The sequence below is a fragment of the Halichoerus grypus genome, chromosome 12, assembly GCF_964656455.1.
Source record: "Halichoerus grypus chromosome 12, mHalGry1.hap1.1, whole genome shotgun sequence".
NCBI classification, from domain to species: domain Eukaryota; kingdom Metazoa; phylum Chordata; class Mammalia; order Carnivora; family Phocidae; genus Halichoerus; species Halichoerus grypus.
The window spans coordinates 65,659,137-65,680,855 of record NC_135723.1 but is presented as its reverse complement, the minus strand read 5'-3'; the positions used below and the strand labels follow the sequence as shown (position 1 = coordinate 65,680,855).

At 38.6% G+C, this 21,719-nt stretch overlaps 1 long non-coding RNA gene across 1 annotated transcript in view; it reads right to left on the bottom strand.

The window, feature by feature from the left end:
- The window catches only part of LOC144379584 (uncharacterized), an 86,516-nt gene that overhangs the window by 381 nt on the left and 64,416 nt on the right, over positions 1 to 21,719 (bottom strand). The gene's annotated exons all lie outside the window — the stretch shown is intronic.

Sequence of the window (21,719 nt, the reverse complement as noted above, 5' to 3'; positions counted from 1 at the left end):
ATGTCGCTTGATCCTTGAGCCTCCCCCCCAAATGCTTAGTAGTCAAAGTAGCCTCACTTTGCTCAGAACAACTCATGGTCTGTTGTACCTTTCTTGAAAACTAATGCCTGTCTTTGCTGTATAGTTCATGCACGTTATTATCTTTATTACATAATATATGTAATATATAAATAATTACCGTGAGTCCGTGCAAGAATATTCATAGCAGCGTTACTTATATTAGTGAAACAATTTTAATGTCCACTTACAGGAGAATGGATGAATAAGTTACACTATTGGACAAACTGACATACATGGGATACTAAACAAGGGAAATTAATGAACTAAATCTACTAGTATTGATTTAGATAAAGTTCATTAACATAATGTTGAGCAAAAAAAAAGCAAGTTGCAGAAAGATGTATATGGTATATCATAAATAAAGGTTTAACAACAAAAAACTGAGAGCAAATTGGGAAAATCATGTAAGGAAATGATAGATAAATTCAGAATAATGGTTACTTCCTGAGAAGAGAAGGGAATGTAATAGGAAGGGTTCACGCCTATCTATAATACTTTATTTTCTGCCAAAAGTGATCTGTTGAAAATGTGGCAAACCTTAAAGGTTAGGTGGAGGATACTTGGGTACTAAATTGTAATTATTTTCTATACTCTCATATACTTGAAATGTTTCCAAGTATTTTTTTTTACAAAGGAAATTTTATCTAAGGAAACAGCTTATTTTGTGTCTTGGTATCTCCTGTTTCCTTAGTCTCCACTTGTACTGAATTGCTCATAACGTCTTTTAGCAACTCATCTGTCCAAACAATCATTGTGTTAATCTTCCAAACTTCAAAAGGGCATTTTACTTTAGGAAATTTCATTAAATTTCTACCTTGAAGAGGCAGTATAGGTGGAATTTAAACATGTGACCTCTGAAGTCAGACTGCCTGGGTTCTAATCCCAGCTCTGCCATTTATTATGGATATACCTAAGGTCAAGTTACTCAACCTTTCTGTAATCCAGTTCCCTCAGCTATAAATGGGAATAATACTTACCTAATGGAGTTTTTGTGAAAGTTAAATGTGCCCAGTCCATAATAAATATTTAATGAATGTTACCTATATACAGCACATTTTAAAATATAAAATTATCCTGAATACTATTATTGTTTTATGTAATCTAATAGTCTATAATGAAAATCTTTGCCTCTCATCTCTACTGATATATCTCTCTGAGGGGGATCTTTCAATGGATATGAAAGAGGTGAATTTTGTTATTTTGCTCTCTGAAAATGGATAAATTCTTTATATAAAAAATAAGTTGTTTGCCTCAGGTTTGTTCATGCTCTCCAACAAACTACACCCGACACAATAATAGCTTCACTACTTTCCATTGAAAATTATGTGGAGGGCGCCTGGGTGGCTCAGTTGGTTAAGCGACTGCCTTTGGCTCAGGTCATGATCCTGGAGTCCCGGGATCGAGTCCCGCATCGGGCTCCCTGCTTGGCGGGGAGTCTGCTTCTCCCTCTCCCGCTCCCCCCTCTTGTGCTCTCTCTCTCTCTCACTCTCTCTCTCAAATAAATAAATAAAATCTTTAAAAAAAAAAAAAAGAAAGAAAATTATGTGGAAGGTTACAGGCAACATGATGATGACAACCTATAGAACTTTCTCCATAAGGAGTTCTAATAGTGTTATATAATTGTGTGTGTGTGTGTGCGTGCACATGCACATATGTGTTTCATAAATTTTATGTTGGGGTGGAGAGAGTAAGAGAATTATTGTATTAGTTTTATGATCTCTACTGCTCTATCTGCAGTATTATATTTGCTAATAAAATATAGTCTAGACCTTAACCTTCTGATTCAAAAACAGATTTTTTTAAAAATGACCTGAAATCCTGGATAGACAGTATAGATTGTTTTCACCACATATTTACAGTGTCCAACCTCCAATGAACCTTCAACCTTGCCAAATAATACTTGCCTCTCCCTAGTTAGCTCTCTTTTTCACAACAGCCACTTCAGATTTTCTCCATTGTTTTTAAACCATCTCCCTCATTTATTATCAGCAAAAAATAAAACCAGTCAGAGAGGAATTCCAACAACTTCCTGCTTCCATATTCATAAGCCTACCTGCATCCACATTTATCCTTTCAAACATCACAATGAATCAGGTATCCCCCCAAATCTGAGGCACACATTTCTACATGTATCCCCTCTCTTTGTGCCTAGTCTCTGGATTCTGTCTCCTGCCTTCCCAGGAACTTCACTCAATGGATTATTTATTCAATAAATAAATGGATATTTATTCAATTTATCCCTACCACTCCACTGAAATTCTCAACAGGGTCACTAACAATCACTCTGTTCAATTTAGTGGCCCCTTTTTCTTTTTTTTCGCACAATTTTTAAAAATTTTAGTTCCAGTATAGTTAATGTACAGTGTTATATTAGTTTCATGTATACAATATAGTGATCCAATATGTGATCCAATAATTCTATACATTATTCAGTGCTGATCATGATAAGTGTACTCTTAATCCCTTTCACCTATTTCAACCATCTCCCCACTCACCACCCCTCTGGTAACCATCAGTTTGTTAAGAGTCTGTTTTTTGTTTTGTCTCTTTTTTCTTCGTTTGTTTTATTTCTTTAATTCCACATGTGAGTGAGATCATATGGTGCTTGTCTTTCTCCGACTAACTTGTTTCACTTTGCATTATGCTCCATAGATCCATCCATGTTGCTGCAAATGGCAAGATCTCATTCTTTTTACGGCTGAGTAATATTCCATTGTGTATATATACCACAACTCTTTGTCCATTCATCTGTTGATGGACACTTGGGCTGCTTCCATAACTTGGCTATTGTAAATAGTGGTGCAGTAAACATACAGGTGCATAATTCTTTTTGAGTTAGTGTTTTCATATTCTTTGGGCAAATACCCAGTAGTGGAATTATTGGGTCATATCGTAGTTCTATTTTTAATATTTTGAGGAACCTCCATACTGTCTATCACAGTGGCTGCACCAATTTGCATACCCACCAACAATGCATGAGGGTTCCTTTTTCCAGTGGACCCTTTTTCTTATTTTACTTGACATCTCTGTAGCATTTGATCCTTGTGCCCACTGCCTGCCACATTTCCATCCTTTGATTTCTGAAACCCACTTACCTAGTGTTCCTTCTAGATCTCTGTCTTCTTTATTTTACCTTCCAGGACTTCCATCTTCTTCCTGTCACTTAAATGTTCATGTACCTCATCATTGTGTCCCGGTCAGTTTATTCCTATTCTCACTTTTTATACTATGGTGATCTCATTCACTTCCAAGGTTTCAGTGACCATATATATGCTAATAACTCCTAAATATAAATTTCTAGTCCAGTTCTCTCTCCTTATTAGAAACCTGCATACCTGACTGCCTTCAAAATACATGTCCTGATAGACATTGGATTGTATTTGGCGTGTAACAAATGTCCTTCTAAATTCACTAAGTCTACATAGTTGTCTTATGTCTCCACTGAGAGAAGGGAAAATATATGTGTCCTTGAAATGTGTATCCTTAAAATTTCTTTATAAATACGATTTTGTATTTAAAAAAATACATGTCCTGATATCCGAAGATATCTCAAAACAATATATCCCAAATTAAACTCTTCATTTTTATTATACTTACTTTTATGTTCCCTATCTCTAAATGGTACCATCATCAACTCAATTGCCTAACCCAGAAATATGAGTATTATACTCAGCCCCACGGTGTCTCTCTCTCTCTCATCTCCTACAGCCATCAGAAAGTCCTGTCCATTTTCCCTTCTCATATACCTCCAATCTCGCCATTTCTCTCCATCTCCACTACTACTGTTCTAGGTAGGCCAACATCATCTCCTGCCTCAAATCTCGGCAATAGCCTTTCTGCCCAGTGCCTTGTTCAACTCCAGTTCATTCTTCATATTGTACCCGAAGTAACCTTTCTAAACTTTAACTATGTCAGTCCCCTGTTGAAAGTCTTCAAACTTTCCCTCAGAAAACTTAAGTGATACAGTTCCCCTCATTTCTGGCCAACCTACCATCCCTTGCTCTCTAAACTCTAGCAAGCCTTGCTGTTTTCTCTGTGTGAAACACTTCATTCTCATTTTACACTCACTTTCCTCACCTGGCTTCTCCTTAAAGTCTCGGCATAGCCATCATTTCCTCTAAAAGGCTTTCCTGATCTCCCAAAATTGGGCAAGGTACCCCCTCCTCCCCCATAGTATCTTGTATTTATCCCTAGGGTGGTACTAATAGCAAAGTACTATAAATATGTGCCTCTTCTTTTTTTTTTAATTTTTTGTTATGTTAATCACCATACATTACATCATTAGTTTTTGATGTAGTGTTCCATGATTCATCGTTTGCATATAACACCCAGTGCTCCATGCAGAACGTGCCCTCTTTAATACCCATCACCAGGCTAACCCATCCTCCCACCGCCCTCCCCTCTAGAACCCTCAGTTTGTTTTTCACAGTCCATCATCTCTCATGGTTCGTCTCTTCTACTGGAGTCTAAGCTAAGTCCCAATAAGGGACTCTTGTCTTGGTTCGTCCGTGTATCCCCAGCACCTGCCACAGGGTATGGTATTACTTCCTTCAGCAAATATTTCTTGAGTCAAAACTGGGTGCAAGGCACTTACACAGTGGTTGATACATGGAATGGGAAGCCCTTGGGGAGGTCTCTGAGATGAAAGGGTATCCATGAGGTCAAAATTATTTTAATTATAATACTAAGAATTTTTTTTATCTCTTTCATTCTCATTCTCTCACAAGCATATAGTGGAGTTTTCCAGGGACTATGTGAAGTGTGATAATTGCCACGGAGCGAATGCAAAAACACATAAATAATCCAGTACCGTCTAATATTAAGCCAGACATCAAAGAGATTTGCAAAAATGTAAAACAATGACACTCTTCAAATTAATTTTTTGAAGGATACAGCTATTTTTCATAAAAATAATTTATGTTAACTTGTAATTGTCATTTTTTAACGAATAAGTAAATAATATTTTTAAACTTTCTGAGTTTTAATTTCTAGTAGAGTAAGTATCAATAGATATGTTCCACATAAACAAAAACTTTCTGGCATCCTCAATAATTTGTAAGAATGTAATGAGGTCCTTCTTAGGAGTCCTTAAAGTTTGGGAATTGCTGCACTAGCACATAGTATATGTGTTCAATGTAGATGTGTTAAATAATTAATGAATGTCAGTTTGCCAAAATTCTGGTACACAGCTGCTTAATATTTCTTAATCAAAGCTTCCCCCAAATGCCCAGAATTAATGTCTAAATAGGCACACACACACACACACACACACACACAATTAGGCTTAATATCTGAATATCTATAAATGAAAGTATTCTTTAAGTGATTGTGCTTTGTAAACTAGGGAAATATCATTGTTTTGGTAACTGTCTATGATAAATATAGGCCAATTTTCTAGCTTTAGTAGTAGAACCAGGACTACTTATAACATTCTGATGGTTGACTGGAAGATGAGAATTTTTATAGCCTGTCATTTCACATCAATCTAATTTAATCTTTGTGAAATAGATACTACCCTCATTTCTTAAACAAGGAAACCAATGTTTAGAGAAGTGATTTACTCAAGGCCTCAGAATTTGTGAGAGCCTGCTTCTCCTTCTCCCTCTGTTGCTCCCCCTGCTTGTGCTCTCTCTCTCTGTCAAATGAATAAATAAAATCTTCTAAAAAAATAATTTGTGGGGGCGCCTGGGTGGCTCAGTCAGTTGGGCATCTGCCTTCAGCTCAGGTCATGAACCCAGGGTCCTAGGAGTGAGCCCCACACAGGGCTTCCTGCTCGGCTGCCTCTGCCCCTCTCCCCAGGTCATGCGCTTGTGCACGCTCTCTCTCTCTCTCTCATTCTCTCAAATAAATTAATAAATAAATAATCTTAAAAAAAAAAAAGAATTTGTGAGAGCCTGAGACATGGTTCAAAGGCTCATGCTTTTCCAGTACACAAGACCTCAGGTGAAGAGATTTGTTCCTCTGTTGTCCTGAATCCTATCTTCATTTGCTAGACATTTGGTCTGGTGAAAGGGTTAGACAATTTCTTACAATTTTCAGGTACTTCTACCTTTAATGCAAGAAGAAGGAGACGTCAATAGTATTAGGTCTATATATGAAGGTTTTTCTTGAGGGCCGACTCAGAACATGACAGTAAAAATGAGATAGCACTTCTCATTATTGCCAAAACTTAGCAAACATGTCAGTTTAGGTGGTAGGGGTGGAGCTTGAGATTTCAGTTGTGTGTTTTGTGAAGTGGTTTAGGCAATTTGCAATATTCCCCATTAACAGTAATGTTCAAATATCCAAAAACCCGTGAGTGCTTTTTATTCCTCCCTTGAAGTCTAGTACAAGAGGATTGAGAAATGATTTGGAAAATAAAGAGCCTTGACTAACTAAAACTTTATTTCTTGTGAAAATTAAAGACATACAACCTATTCATAAAAGTTGAAACTATGAAATCATATGAATGATTATGGGAATATATTTTGTTCAAATCAAGCTTAAAATATGAAACCTCATAATTCAAGATATTCCTCACAAGAAATATCCTGCCATCCACAAAACCTCACTTAAGTATCATGAAATACAAACACAGGGAATCAAGGTAAGTACGGTTTAAAATTTTGTACTTAACTTTTAAATATTTGAAAACTAATATCCCAGTGTATTCTAGTGTTAAATTCTTGATTAAATAGCATAGATATTAGAGAAAACTTCTATTGAGATCAATCTAACTAAAATAATTGACAATGTTAATGTTCTGCAAATGAAAGGGAATAGATATTGACAAGCCCTTCTATAGACTTAAGAATCCATATTGTACAGGAAGTCAAGTGACACTTGCAAGGTTATACAACTAATGAACAAAAATTAGAGAACATCAAGCCTCATACTTCCTCTTCCTTTGTGAAGATCAAACTTCACCCCACAGAGGAAGAGAAGCCAAAAGACACAGTAGTAATAACAAAACAAAAGAAGATAAAATGAAAGAACCATGCAACTTGAAGACCAGAGATTTAAACAAGCAGCAAAATAGCTGTTTAAACAGCAAATAGCTCCCATTCTTAAATTCTTTACCTTAGAAGGAGGAGTTTTTCTTTTTCCCACCAGCCAAGGAGGGAGTGGAGGAGAAAGCACAGAAATAGGATGTCTGAATCCAGACTGCCCCGGGAGGCCTAATTTATCTCAACTTATCAGTGGAGGCTCAAGGAATTTTCAAATTCCAGGGCCCTCCTGGAAGCTTCATTCCAATGCAGATGAGATCCCCAGTTCCCTCTGGGGAAATCCCTGGTAATAGACCGGCAGCACAGTTGCTTCTGGGTCTGCGGGAAGAGAGGAAGCCATTTACCTGGAGGTTTTCTTGCCAATCAGCACCTCGTAGAGCCATCCGATCTGATTACATGGCAGAAATACCATTGAGCACAATACTGGAGAAAAATCCAAAGTGCATGAAAGAAAATCTATTGTAAGTGGAAAAGGCCATTGTTGCCACCTCCCTTTGGCATTTCCTACCACTGAATCATAACCTGACTGATACAGGAAGTAGGGAAACATGGTTCTATGAGAAACCAGCTGCCCTCAACAACTAGACTTAATATACTGACTTTGGCAACGACTGAATGCCTCCTGCTGTGTAAGAGGTTAGTGAAAGTGAATTGAATTGAACTTAAGTTTATGTAGATGGAACAGGGTAAGTTAGAACAAAGCTATCTTTTTAGCAAACAGTAGAAACCTACCCTCTCCAAATCACTCTTCCTAGCAGACCGCTGAGTGAGTGACTATTTCCTGAAGGCACACCTCAGAGACCTCATATCTAGGAAAACAGGAAATTCAGAGAGGAAGCAAATGCCTGTACCAGACTAATGTGCTTACTTTATGTGGAGCAATTGCACTGGATTACCATGGAGACCGGGAGGACAAATGCTTAGTAATAGTTAAAATGGTATGTCATTACTTCCTTCCTTTCTGAGACGCCCGACAACTGAGACTCTTTCTACACTATACCTCTAATCATTTGACATTGTTTGGATCTTATTTTAGGGAAATACTTAAGCATCTAATAAAAAATAGCATCTCTCTGTGATTGGTGCCCATGTTGCCCATCCATTTCATCGGAGGAATCATGATTGAGACTGATTTATGGTTTTCAGTTAATACTCTTTTTTCCCTGATTTACTTCCAGAAATTTGGCAGTAAATGATAACATTTTGCCAGTCAACCACAATAAACAGATAAACAGATTTTATGAAACCAAAATAATGGCCAACTTTAACATCCAAAATGATAGTAATACAGCATTAAATAGTGTTGAACTACAGATATTTCCATGTGGAGTTCTATTCTAAAGGCTACATTTGTGTCCTAATAGAATCTAGTATCTTAAGAGTTGGAAGAGACATTGTAACCCTAAGCAGCTACCCACCAAATTCAAGAACTTGTTCAAATATTATTTTTTCCATGTCATGTATAAGACCATAGTACCAACTACTGAAATTATAAATGTTAGAATTTGAATTAAATGAGGCAGATGTATTACAGATGATAAATTACTTTATAGCCCCATGGTTCACATATGGCATGGGTGTAACTCTTTGTTTCCCTTTTACAATTTATAACACATTAGTAAGCCAACTCTTCTGAAATCCTTGTTTGTGATAAGAGTGTTCATTTAATTGCTTATTATTTCAAGTTATGTTTTCGGTTTGAGTTAAATGTCAATGACATTTAAATGCTATCGATGAATGCAAGACAATTAAAGTGGTTTCTCTTGTAAAAGTTAGCTGTTTTTGCAAATCTGTAAGCAAACATGATTATAAATTACTTTTGCTGTGAAACTGCAGAGCTTGAGCATAGACTAAATCTTAGCCATCTTTTCATCTTGAGCAAACCTAGCATAGTGTCTTGCCCATAGTAGGCACCCAAATATTTTTTGGAAATAATTGCACATACCTTCAGGGATCATATGTGGCTTAGGAAACCGAATGGAATAGAAAAAAAAAACAGCCCCCAAAAAAGGGCAAAAATAAAATACAACTTGAGTGTTGCAATTAGGAAGCGATTATTATATCGTCTTCATATTTGCTCCTTAATTTATCCCCAACTTCCACTGCACACACATACAAACACATTGGCGGGGGGTAGGACCCTTTTTTACACAATTTCCCTCCAGATGTCAAATGGCAGAGATTTCTGTGTTTGTTGGGGTTGGGTTTTGTGTGTGTGTGTGTTTCGTTTTTAGCGTCACCATGAGGCTTTTGTGTTGGCTCAGCTTGGTTTAGTTTTTTTGGCATCTCCTTGTCAATCAAATGAGAGCAACTTTGACAGTACCATTGGCAAGGTTGGACAAAGAGGGGAGGCCCACCTTTACTTCCCCCAGCCCAGCTCCTTCTTGCCCTTCTCTTTCCCTCTTCATCAGCGGGCAGGCCTGACTTGTAGCTTCCCAAGATATACTAAACAGTTAGCCAAACATAAGCACAAGCTTCCCAGACTTACGGTGCTTAGGCAACCAACGTGAACATTGGCAAGAAACCAGGCAAGGAAGAGTTCACCAAAGAAAGCCCTCTTTTTCAATCACGGGCAGATCCTCTCCCTCTTCCTTTCCTCTGGTCACCAACACGCGGCTGTCTCCAGCAAGACGATCGTTCACTTTACAAGTAAAGAGAATTGCTGACGGAAGAAAGAAATATTAGGAGACCCAGAGACCAATTATTCCATCTGCTGTGGCTATGTGATTCTGGGTGAGTCATTCTTCTTCAGGAAATCAAAGGAATGTCAAGTATGTGGAGGTTGCTGAGGATGGCCTTGGAGCAGAATGTAGATCTTCCAGTAACTTCAAGTTGCCTTCCTGCCTCCTTCTTGCAGAAGCACACACCCCAGATATAATGAGTTTGAGGGAGGACGGTTGGTCAGGGAGAGGGAATGTGTTTCAAGGGGTGCGTTAGCTCTACTTGACCACTAAGTTGATGTAGGGAGATTTCATTATCTTAATTTAAAGACTTGACTAATAAATTTGAAGTAATCTACAAAGGCTGAGCTGTTTGCTCTCATCAGTCAGAGGAAGAAATGTGAAGAAAATGATATGGGAAAAATTTTCTTCTCAATGTTTCCTAGTTCATATAATAAAAATAGAGGATAATTCAGTGGGAAAATACCTCAGTCAGTACTTCCTGTTATCTTAATGCCATGCCAGAATGAGGCATATCAAAAAGCAAATTATTCAAAAACATCCAAAAATCCTTGAGATTCCCCAAGGTTCATATTAAGTGCCCCCTTATTAAATAAACTGCAATGAGCAAGGAGGGTGAGGACAATGAAGGAAGAGACAGCGAGAGCATGGGATCAAGAAAGTAAGGAGCAGTGGCCAGAACAGCTTGCTCACACTACGGGGACTTCAGCTCAAGGCAGAAGGGCCACCACCGCTTTGAGAATAACCCTGCTGTATTAGTTTGCTAGGGCTGCCATAACAAAATAGCACGGATGGCGTAGCTTAAACAACAGGAATTTAGTTTCTCTCGGTTCTCTGGCTAGAAGTCCGAGATCAAGGTGCCAGCAGGCTTGGGTTCTCCTGAGATCTCTCTCCTCGGATTGCAGATAATTGCCTTCTCTCTGTGTCTTCACGTGGTCCTTCCCCTGTGCGTTCAGATCCTTGGTGTCTTTTTGTGTGTCCAAACTCCCTCTTCTTATGAGGACACCAATCAGATCAGATTAGGGCCCACCCTAATGGCCTCATAAACTTCAGCACCCCCTTTAAGGGCCTTATCTCCAGAGACAGTCACATGCTGAGCTACTAGGGGTTAGGGCTTCAACATAGGAATTTTGTGCGGACAAAATTGGGCTGTTATGTCAGCCCATAACACTCTCCCTGCAACATGGCAGAGTCTAGTTAATATATGTACCCTTTAACGTGGCTATTCCTCAAGAAGTTTATCCTAGAAAAATAACTAGTATATACGCCAAGATGGTATTTACATAAGGATATTTGTTGCAACACAGTTGAAACCGCAAAAAATAGTAAATAACCTAATTTTCCATTAATAGGATGTTTGTATCATAAAGGCTGACTATACAAATAGAATCCTAGGTCTGGCAAGATGTCCACGATATTACATCAAAAACTCAAGTCACAGAACACCATGTATAGTGCAAACTCGTGTTTAGAAATTATATCATGTATTTGCACAGGCCTAGAAAAAGGTCTGAAAGGATATATATTGAACTGTTAACAGTGGTTACCTCTAAGGTATCGGCTCTGGAGTAGGACCTTTCGCTTTTTATTTATATACTTATGTAATTTCAATTTTTGCAGCAGATGTGTTTGCTCTTGAAATTAAGAATGAAACCATTAATTTTTTTCATTATTCCTGAGGAACATGGGATAGACAAGTTTAAAGCCTATAAAGTTTGATGAGCATTCTAATAAATAATAAAAACTATCTACCTTTATTGAGCATCTATTATTTATGCATTCAAGTATTTCTGAGCCCCTATGTCCCAGGCATTGTTAGGTACTTTGCATATATTACACCTAATCCTCACAAAAACTTTTCAAGGCAAGTTTTACTATTTTGATCTTATCAGTGCAGAAAACAAGGCTCAAAGATGTCAAGTAATTTGTAAAAGCTGCACCGCTGATAAGTAACAAAGCTTTATCATGCTGCCTTGTAAAATTACTTACTTCACTTGTATACACAGGATACAGAAAACCACAATCCAGCTTGATGTTATCTTAGAATCACATTTACAGGTCATCACTGTATTCTCTTAGCAAATAAATTACCACCTCTAAATCTAAGTCTAAATCAATATCTATCTATCTATCCATATTTCATAACCACTAATCTCAAGTATTTGCCAGAACAATTTTGAACTTACAAGTGATTTGGTAAGTAGAGAAAATTCCATGATTTGAGCCCTCATTGTATGATGATCAGGTGATGTGGAAGGGGGTGACCAGGAGAACCTCTCTTGTTTATTTTGTTTATTGTAGGGTAGGGCAGTACTGGTGTTCGGAATGCTAATAAAGCCGTGTCTAGGTCTATAACTTCAGTTATCAAAAGAAAGAGGCTCTGATGGATTATGTCCATTGATTACCATCTCTGGGAGAAGCACACACATATGTACTGTTCCCTGTGAAAATGAGAACTTTGTACAGATAGGCTGGTACAGTGGTGTGAAAAGTACTTCAAGAGAATCTCTGAAGCGGCGGGACTCTTGATGACCTCATCTCCTGAAATTCCCATCATTTCTCTTCAGATAGCTGTAGGATCAATTCCAGATAGCAATAGGATCAATTTGAATTGATCCTTTGCTATCTACAACCTACCTACAAGTGTGATTAAGGAGAATTCGGCATGTCTTCCAAATTCTTCCTAGCTCCTGCCTCTGATACTAACTTCATTCCTCTAAACACCTGCTCTTTGTTTAAAAGCAGTAGGTCCCCAAAAACACCGTGCTTTCATCTATCAGACGTGTATTACTTGGTGTGAATGAAGGTGAAGAGCATGAGGACAATAAGCCCCTCCTCAGGGATCGGGGAAGAAACAGGTAAAACTGGGGAGGCTGGGGGCACAAAGACAAACCTGCCAATTTCCCTTTGTTGCCTGAGACGTAACGCTGGGACTAACCAGAACCCTGTCAGTCAAGAGTCACTGGAAGTTGAGTGGAGCGTAGAGAGAGCTGCCTGATGCCTTCTGTGAGCAGAGCCCCTTATACTCACGTGGTCTTCTGAGCTATCGCCCTCAGTGAGCCTGACAAGCCTTTGCCCCAGTCCCTGTAAGTACCGTGGAGGGACAGAAAGGCTGTAGGCTTTCAGTCAGAATAGAGTTAGGTTCAAATACAACTCATCCACTTACAGGTCATCTGACCGTAGGCAAATTGCCCTATCTCACAGGGCTGTCATGAGGATGAAATGAGATTATATAAATAAAGAGCTTTGCACAGTGCCAGCTACACAAAAGGGATCCACTATCCAATCCGTCCTTTCTAGGCCCCTGTCGAGAACTCCACAGGACCAAAGTCCAGGCTTGAACCTAAGCCCAGTGAGCCAAGTACTTCGGGCTTTCCCAAATTCTGCCGAATCCTTTCTCTAGGCTTGCATCCTGTTTTCACGTCCTTTCTAGCATCGGGATGCAACTTCAAACACATAGCTTGCCTTCCTTCCACTCACCAACTACACCCCATGGATGGCAGGGCCAGCTTCAGTCAGACTAGAGTCTGCTCTGGTCCCCCTGAGACCTGGTGATGTAGACCAGGGCTTCTCACTCCTTCCTGAGACCTCCCCAGACCTGAACTCCTTTGTATGCAGAGCCTGGAGATCTGCATTTTTTTTAAAGTTCCCCTCCCCTCATTGCAAGAGCCACATCACAAGTCTTCAGCCATTCTTGCTTACGTGCAGGAGTTCGCGGGATGCTGTGTTACCGAGACCTTGGCATCTACTCTGCAGATAGTGGGTGCTTAATAAATGTTTATTGAGCAAATGAAGGCTTTCTTTTGAGTGTTACTTTTTTCCTTACAAAGATAGTTAGCCATGGAGTTTTAAAATAACTTTAAAGTAATGGCACATGCTAGTTGTTCAATACAGATTGGCTCCTGAATGATTAAAGCCTGTTTTCTTTTGGGATGGATTTTGGGAGGGCAGTTATTTGGGAGAATGTCCGTGAGTACAGAAATTCCACGGAAGTAAATGAAATGACAGCACATGAAAGAGTTTTATGAAGTGTGAAGGACTATGTGGAATAATAATGATGGTATATCATCCAAATCTCAGTGGCAGTATTTTCTGATTTGTTCTGGAGTAAAAGAAACTAGGGTAAGCCACTACTCAAAGGTTATAGTGTATGTCAGCTGGAAGGAGAAAAGCAAGAAAGGCATCTCATTACTCCCAACTATATATGCACACTAAAGACACTTATCTCCTTTTTTCTTGTTTTCCTTTTACTTTTTTATTATGAAGAATTTCAAACATACCAAGTAGAGAGAAGCGTATAATAAATTCTCATTTCTGTCACACAGCTTCAACAACGATTAACATTTTGTCTATATTGGACTAACCTATGTGCTACAACATAGTACTTCCGAATTTACTTTGAAGATTATTTGAAAAGAATGTGTAAGTAAATGCTTTAGGACTAGGTCAACATTCTTTGGGGAGATGTAGAGATAGCATGTACTCCCGGAGCCCATTTACATATATTTTTCAACATCTGGCTAACAATTCCTCTTTGAGTTAGAGGATTACAACATCCCAAACTCCGCACAATCTCCTGGTGAGTGTATATAATAGAGTCACTGTACTTGTCTCTAAAAAAACAACTTATTTATTTTTAGAACTTTAGAAAACTGTGGCTATGTCCCCATCTGGGGTACAAAGGCCCAGTGAGCCCAGTTTGCTGTGGTTCTTGCATTCGTTGGCTCCAAATGTGCCACCACCAAGCTAGTCTAATGACAATCCGGAGGGAGATGCGGTGAGAAGGGCGGCAGGTCTGGAGTCACCGACGGTAGAAAGCATTTCTGGAGAAGGATGATGACCAGGTGGACTGGATGCTCTAAACTGTATTCCTTCCAACTGGGGAATTCAACAACACTGGGGATTCTTCTTCTCGCCTCTCATCAATTCACTCTTAAATACACAGAGCTGTTGTTCCAGACTTCGGCACTCCTGTTGGCTTTCTACACCTACCTCTGCCCTCTTTTGCTACCTGCTTACGAGGAGCTGGAGGTCATCTGCTATGAATCCTATATAAATTCCATGTTGTCCAAATTATTACCCATTCCCTTTATCTTCTCTCTAGTCTCTGAAGAATTTTCCTGATTTCCTTCTAAAGCCAGGGTTTCCATCTGTCCTTTTCTTTCCTCCCTCTCCCATGTCCTTCTTGACTTTACTCCCCTTCATCTATTCCTCTTCCATTTTCTGGGTCTCCCTCCCTGCTCATCTCTCCCCCTAACCCCCTTGATACCTAACACACCTTTTCTCTCCTGGCCTACTACTCTCCCTTGATTCTAATTTTCTAATTTCTGTTAATGGTGTTTCTGTCTCTCTCCTGCTTTTTCATCTATAGACTTTATCCACGTTGGTTTCTTCTCCTTCTTGATCCTCAGCAGCATCAGCCTATCCGAAGTTCTAAAGCCGAAACCTCTTTATAGACCTTCTGCTCAAACTGTTTTCAGCAGAATTTGATATTACTACACCTTCCTTACTAGAACTTTCATTTCCACCAGAGCCCATGGGACATTCTTCTGGCTTTCCTCCCTCCTGGAATGCTTCTGTTCGGTTTCCTTCCAGGATTTTTTACCCTTTCCCCTTTCTCTTGAAACAAACCCTTTAAATATAAGCTTTCGGAAGATTCAGTCTCCAGCCCTCTGTTTTAACTCTTGACAATCTCTTGGTAATCTCATCTATCTTACAGCTCTGTCTACCCAGCTCTCCCTGTTATGAGAATGACTCCCAGCCCTACACCTTAACCCTCATCCATCTTCCCCTAATCAGACCCTGTCCCTCACTATACTCTGAGCATCCCACACCGATGTGTTGCAGACATCTTAAACTCTGATCTAAATTAAACTCATCACTTTTCACTCCTATGTCTTTGTTCTTGGCTAATCAATTCAATGGTCTCCTTCCACCATTATCTTTCAAATCAGTCTTCTGTTCACTATCCTTCTTCAGAACTCATTAACTCTTGCTTGCACCACTGCATATTTTCCTAAATGGTCTCCCTGCTTTCAGTTTGTTTTCCCTCTGTTTAATGGAAAAATAGCAAATGAAATTTGTTACTTCACATCTTAAAGCTTTTGCATTTTGAAAGACTCTGTCCCATTCTTTGGCTCATTTAATGGTTTTTCCCACCAATATCTTTAATGTTGGCTTTTTTGGACACTGCCAGAGTCATCTTCCAAAGATTTAGATCTGGGTATGTCCCTTTGAGCTCAAAGACTTTCCTTTCCTAACATTGTCTTCTATAGTCAAAGCCCTCCATGATTTGGTCCAAATCCATTACTGTAGGCTTATCTCCCACTTAACTCTTGCAGCCTGGTCTGTGACAAGTTCTTCTGTGCTCAGTTCCTTTTTCTTAAACTATGTATTACCTCTGTCAGGTGCCCTTCCTTCCAGATCAGCTCTTGTAAATTATCTGTTCTTCAAAGCTCACTTCAAATCATTCTCCAAAATGCTCTCTCCCCACAACGAAAGTCAGAATAAGAGCCTCTCCACATTATTAAATACTTGGATGATATCTGTAACACAGAATTTTCCACGATCTTTCTTGGCATCCAACAGTTTGTTGCTCCTCTCCATTAGACCATACACTTAGAGGAGAGGGACAGTCTAATTCATTTTTGTATCCAACCCAACGACCGAGGAGCACTCCCATAGTAGGTGATTTCTCATTTATTGAATTGTCGAATTCGATAGCAAGAGTTGCCTTGATTTAATCTGTAGAATTAAGAACAAAATTCAGGGGATGCCTGGGTGGCTCAGTCGGTTGGGCATCTGCCTTGGGCTCAGGTCATGATCCCAGGACCCAGGGATCGGGTCGAACATTGGGCTCCTTGCTCTGCCCCTCCCCCTCTTGTAGTCTCTCTCTCTCTCTCTCTCTCTCTCTCTCTATCTCTCTGACATTAAATAAATAAAATCTTTTTTTTAAAAAAAAAGAATAAAATTCAGCTTATTTGGGAAACAAGACTTTGATTTTGTTTTCCTCAATGATTTGGTCTTTATTATAATATAATTTTTTCCATTTATATAGAACTTCTATAGTAGGAATTATTCAATGGACAAAAAATTCATGATTTTCATCATATAAAAGCAAGTCACTGACTAATAAAAGAAATAATAACATGTTGTAGGAAGGTACAGTGCAGATGAAAGAATATATGCGAATATCAGGGGAGTTTCTGATTGTAGTTAAAAGAAAAAATGTATGTGCAGTGCTTACTCTTTTTCTGGGACAGAGTAAGCACTTGGTAAATGTTACTTAATATTATTATACAGCAAATAAAGTAGCTGGAAAAAAATAATTTCCTTTATGCCATGTAGTCCACAGTTTTGTGTGACAGCTGATATTAACTTTGAAATGCATTCAGTTTTAAGTCTGTCAGAGATGTGTTTTTAGGATAATTTCAAAAGCAAGTAGCAAAGAATAAGGCATGTGAGGAGATAGCGTGATGTAATTAACCACGTGCACTATTGATGAGGACTTGGCTTCCCTCTGTACCACTTGATATTCAGTGAAATAAATAATGGTGATAATTGTCACATTCCTAACAAAGACATCTGCTAGACCAGGCAACCCAAGCAAAGCTGTTTGCTACTGACAGCTTGCTTCAAATGTGAATGTTGCCATTAAGAAAAAATAGAGTTTCTGTATTTATCGCATTACCTAATATGTTGTGTTGGCAATGCTTCATCTGGGGACCAAAAGATTTAGGCCTGATAATTAAATTCAACATTCAAACTTCTATATTTGCTTAGGAGACCATTAGAAGATCTTTATTTTTGTTGCTGTTGTTCAAATGTAAATGCAATATATCTACATGATAAAAACGAAAAATCCAACAGTTAAGAATGGTATCAACTGAAGAGTAAGTCTACCCCATTCTCCCTATCCCCCATTCGACCTCTCTAGAGTCTTTTGAATCACATACTATGTAAAAACTGTACTAAATCATATAAATCAACCAACTCCACTTTATTGTATACACGACCTTGAATTTCAGAAAATCCCAGTGTTGCACAATGCCCAAAGACAAATCATTGTATCTTTTGATTTTTCTCTATTGGTCAGTATCATCATAACAAAAATCTCCATTTCAAGGTGATGTTCTGAAGGACCCAGAAGACTGAAAGCTTTACTCTTTATTCCCTCATCTGATGATTAATCACTAAGAAATATCTGAAACAGTTTCACCCTTAGACCAGGATGAGAAAAGTCCCTGACTCTGGACTCAAACTTTTGAAGGCCCTATTCTTGCTTTCCTTTGGCCATGCCTCTCCCCATGAGGTGAGGGGTCTGTGTTGCCAGGGGGACATGCCTACTCAGAGCTGCATGCCCTCTACCAGACCCATATTTGGGGTAGCCTGGACAGAGGAATTCCAAGCTCACATGGTCCAAAGAACATCTGTGGCTTCTTCCCGACCTCTAGCCTCACAAGGCTGGGTAAGCCATGGGTTGGGACTACAAACTAGCTCTCCTCTTCCTTCCTGCTGGTTTCTGGCATGAAACTCTGAACATCAGTTTGAGAAATCTAAATTCAGACCTAATCATTTAGGTTGTTATGAAGATGCCAAGGTAGGAGGATTTAAATATTTATTTAGCAATTTGCTAGCTTGATCTATAACTTTAAAATATTTAGATATATACATGTTCAATTTAATATGTACTTTTGCCCTGGACCCCCTCATATGTTAGAAGGCAGACCTGATTTAAGGATAATGTCATTGTGAACCTCATATAATTAAATGCCTTTCCATTTGGATTGGGTTTCTAACAGCTCTTTGAAATAAATGCAAAATGAATCTTACTCTTTAAATCACTTTTTTTAAATGAATAACTTCCAATTTCAAATTATTCTGTCCCTCATATATCTGTTGTTGGAATATTTAGTGAAGAACTTCCTTTGTTAATCTCTTACTAGAGGTAGAACTTCACTTTGTTAGTCTCTTTAGAAAATAACAAACTTCCATAGCTTGCTCTTCATTTCAAGTAGTTTTTTATGGATCTGCCATTCTGCACTCGCACTGCTTTTTTTTTTTTCCCTATCCATAAATTACCTCTCTTTCAATCAATCACACAAGTTTCTCAAAACAGAAACTTTGACTTAAACTTACCCTCACTTTGCAGAAAAAGAAACTGAGGATACTGCAGAAGAGGGTAGCCTGATCTTTTAGGCAAAACCATTCAGGGGCTTGGGTCCATACAAGTTTGGCAGGCTCAGATCAGTTGGGTTTCCATTATGTACTTACTTTTTAAAATGAATCCACAGAAATGCAGGGTGTAAAAAGATTCATCATTCAGGAAGGGAGGTGGCTTCTCAACAATAATCATAGTTTACTCAGGAGTCCATCTCATTGTTTATTCATAGAAAGTCCTATAGGCAGCAGCTGATAAATTAGTTAAATTGGGTATTCCAATTCACATCATTAATGTCTCTGTGTGTGTGTGTGTGTGTGTGTGTCTGTATTTTTTCTTTCCACCTTATTCTCCATCCACTCTGTTTTTCCCATTCTACCCCTGACAGATGACCACTGTTACTAGGTACCTGTATGTGCATGCAGTGTTTCTCTAGAAAAATGCAAGTTCTTATATAACTGATTTTTTTCCTTTAACAACCTTGGAGATCTTTCCTTATCAGTTCAGACAGAGCTTCTTTATTCTTTCTTGAATGTTGCATAGAAAGCCAAACATTGTATGGCTATCTTATAATTTATTTTTATCAATAACTTTCATTTCTTAACAACAGTCTTATATATTTTTTAAAAATTGTGAAGATGGTACAGAGAATTCCCATAGGCCGGTCTATTATTAACATTCTGCTTTAGCTTGGTGTACTTGTTACAATTATTGAACCAATACTGATACATTATTAACTAAAGTCTATACTTTGTTTGGATTTCTTTAGTTTTACTGTTTCTCTTTCAGAGGGTCATATTACATTTAGTCCGTCTTGTCCCTGAGGCTCCTTTTGGCTGTGACAGTTTCTTAGACTTTCCTTGGTTTTGTTGCCCTTGACAGTTTTGAGGAGCACTGGTTAGGTATTTTGCAGAATGTTTTTCAACTGAGATTTATATAATGTAGTTTTGTACAAATACATTTTTTACCAAAAATCTTTTGATGAATGCTTGATTCCTTCCCCCCACCCCCAAACGGCCACTATAATGCTGCAGTGAGTGACAGTGCACATCAGCCTCTTCCCATGGCTAGAATAAATTCCTAGAAGTGGCATTGGCAAGTTAAAGAGTAAATGTATTTGTAATTTTGACACTGTTGGCAAATTGCCTTCCACAAGGACGGTGTCAGTTTATACTGCATATATGAGAGTACCTGTTTCCGGACAGCTTTGCCAACATAGAGTGTTCTAAAACTTTTGGATTTTTTTACCTGTCTGATAGAAGAAAATTAGTACCAGCGTGGTATAAAAGTTTTAATAACATTCATTATGACTGAGGGTGGAGAATTTTATGTATGTTATTGCTTATTAAAAATAGCCTTTGCTTTCATTGTATTTCCTAAGCATTTTTTCATGTATATGAAAGCTATTGATTTCTGCATAATAATTTGATAAGGTAGAGATAATTTCAGCTCAGTATCTCAGGGATGCTTGCCATGTACTTCCATGTTAGATCTATGTATATATTGACTCCTGTTCTCAGATGCAATAGTTGACAGCAAGTTGGTTTCTATTTAGACATACTCACATAACTCACATACTCCAAAGAAACTGCTGCTAACCATCTCAAGGGTTGTCCAAAGAAGGTTCATTTCTGACTTCTTGTAAGAATGTTGTTCTGTAGTGTGTTTCCTTTGCATCCCGTACTTTCTTTTCTTTTTTTTTAATGTAGGTTCCACCCCTAGTGTGGAGCCCAACACGGGTCTTGAACTCACAACCCCCGAGATCAAGACCTGAGCCGAAATCAAGAGTCAGACGCCCAACTGACTGAGCCACCCAGATGCCTCTGGCATCCTGTAATTTTTAAACTTATTGTCAGCTAGGAGCTGTATTGGCCCATCATCCTTTCTGGAGAGCAGAGATCATCACCCAGGTATAGAAAACTGACCTCAGCCCTACCTCCGTCTTTATCAGCAAGCCACAAAAATGCAGCTGTAATGTCTACAATGGAGGTATCCTCCAGGTTTTGCATTTACTCTGCAAACAAAGAATGACACATTATAATTGCTCTAGGAAGCAAATTAATTCTGAAAGATTTTGAAAGAAAGGATTGCTATCTACTTTTTCATCTCTGTAGAGAACCCTCATGTGTGTTTGGGAAGATCTTATAAATGATCTCAAGAAGAAGCTTTTCAAGCACAGGTGATGACAAAATCACAGCTTCAAGGATCAGAGAAAAATCACACAGGTCTTTCTTTTCCTCTAACTTCTGTAATTTCCTTAATTTCATAATTCAGCCATTTATTATAGGCCTACCATGCTGTTAGAGCCTGGTAAGAGCTCTGGGGATATAAACAGGCCATGACACAGTCCCTGCTGTCCTCTAGGTTTATAATTTAAATGAGGGAGATAGATTTGAAGAAAAATAATCATGAATTTATGTGGTAAGTGCTAAAAGAGGTATGCACAATGGAGTGTTACAGAGACTACAAATAATTCTATAGGGCACGGGAGACGGGAATGAGAAGTAAGCAAGGAGGTAGGAGATTCCAGGAGAGAAGAGATGACACCTAAGAAGTGAGAAGATTGAGAGAGACTGAGCTATCTCATCCTACATAAGCCCTGACTCAGTTGATTCTTTTAGGAGAGAGCCGTCTTCCCCAGAGAATGGCACCTTGCCTTGGTCAGTTGTGGGATGTTTTTAGGTGGCACACTGATATGCCTTTAAATTGATTTACTCAGAAAATTATTCTCTTTGAATCCTTCTGATTAAATTAAGGAACAGTTCTGTTTGTAACTGGTATCCTCTTTTATATCTTTTAACACTTGCATTACTTTTAAAATATAAAGATAGG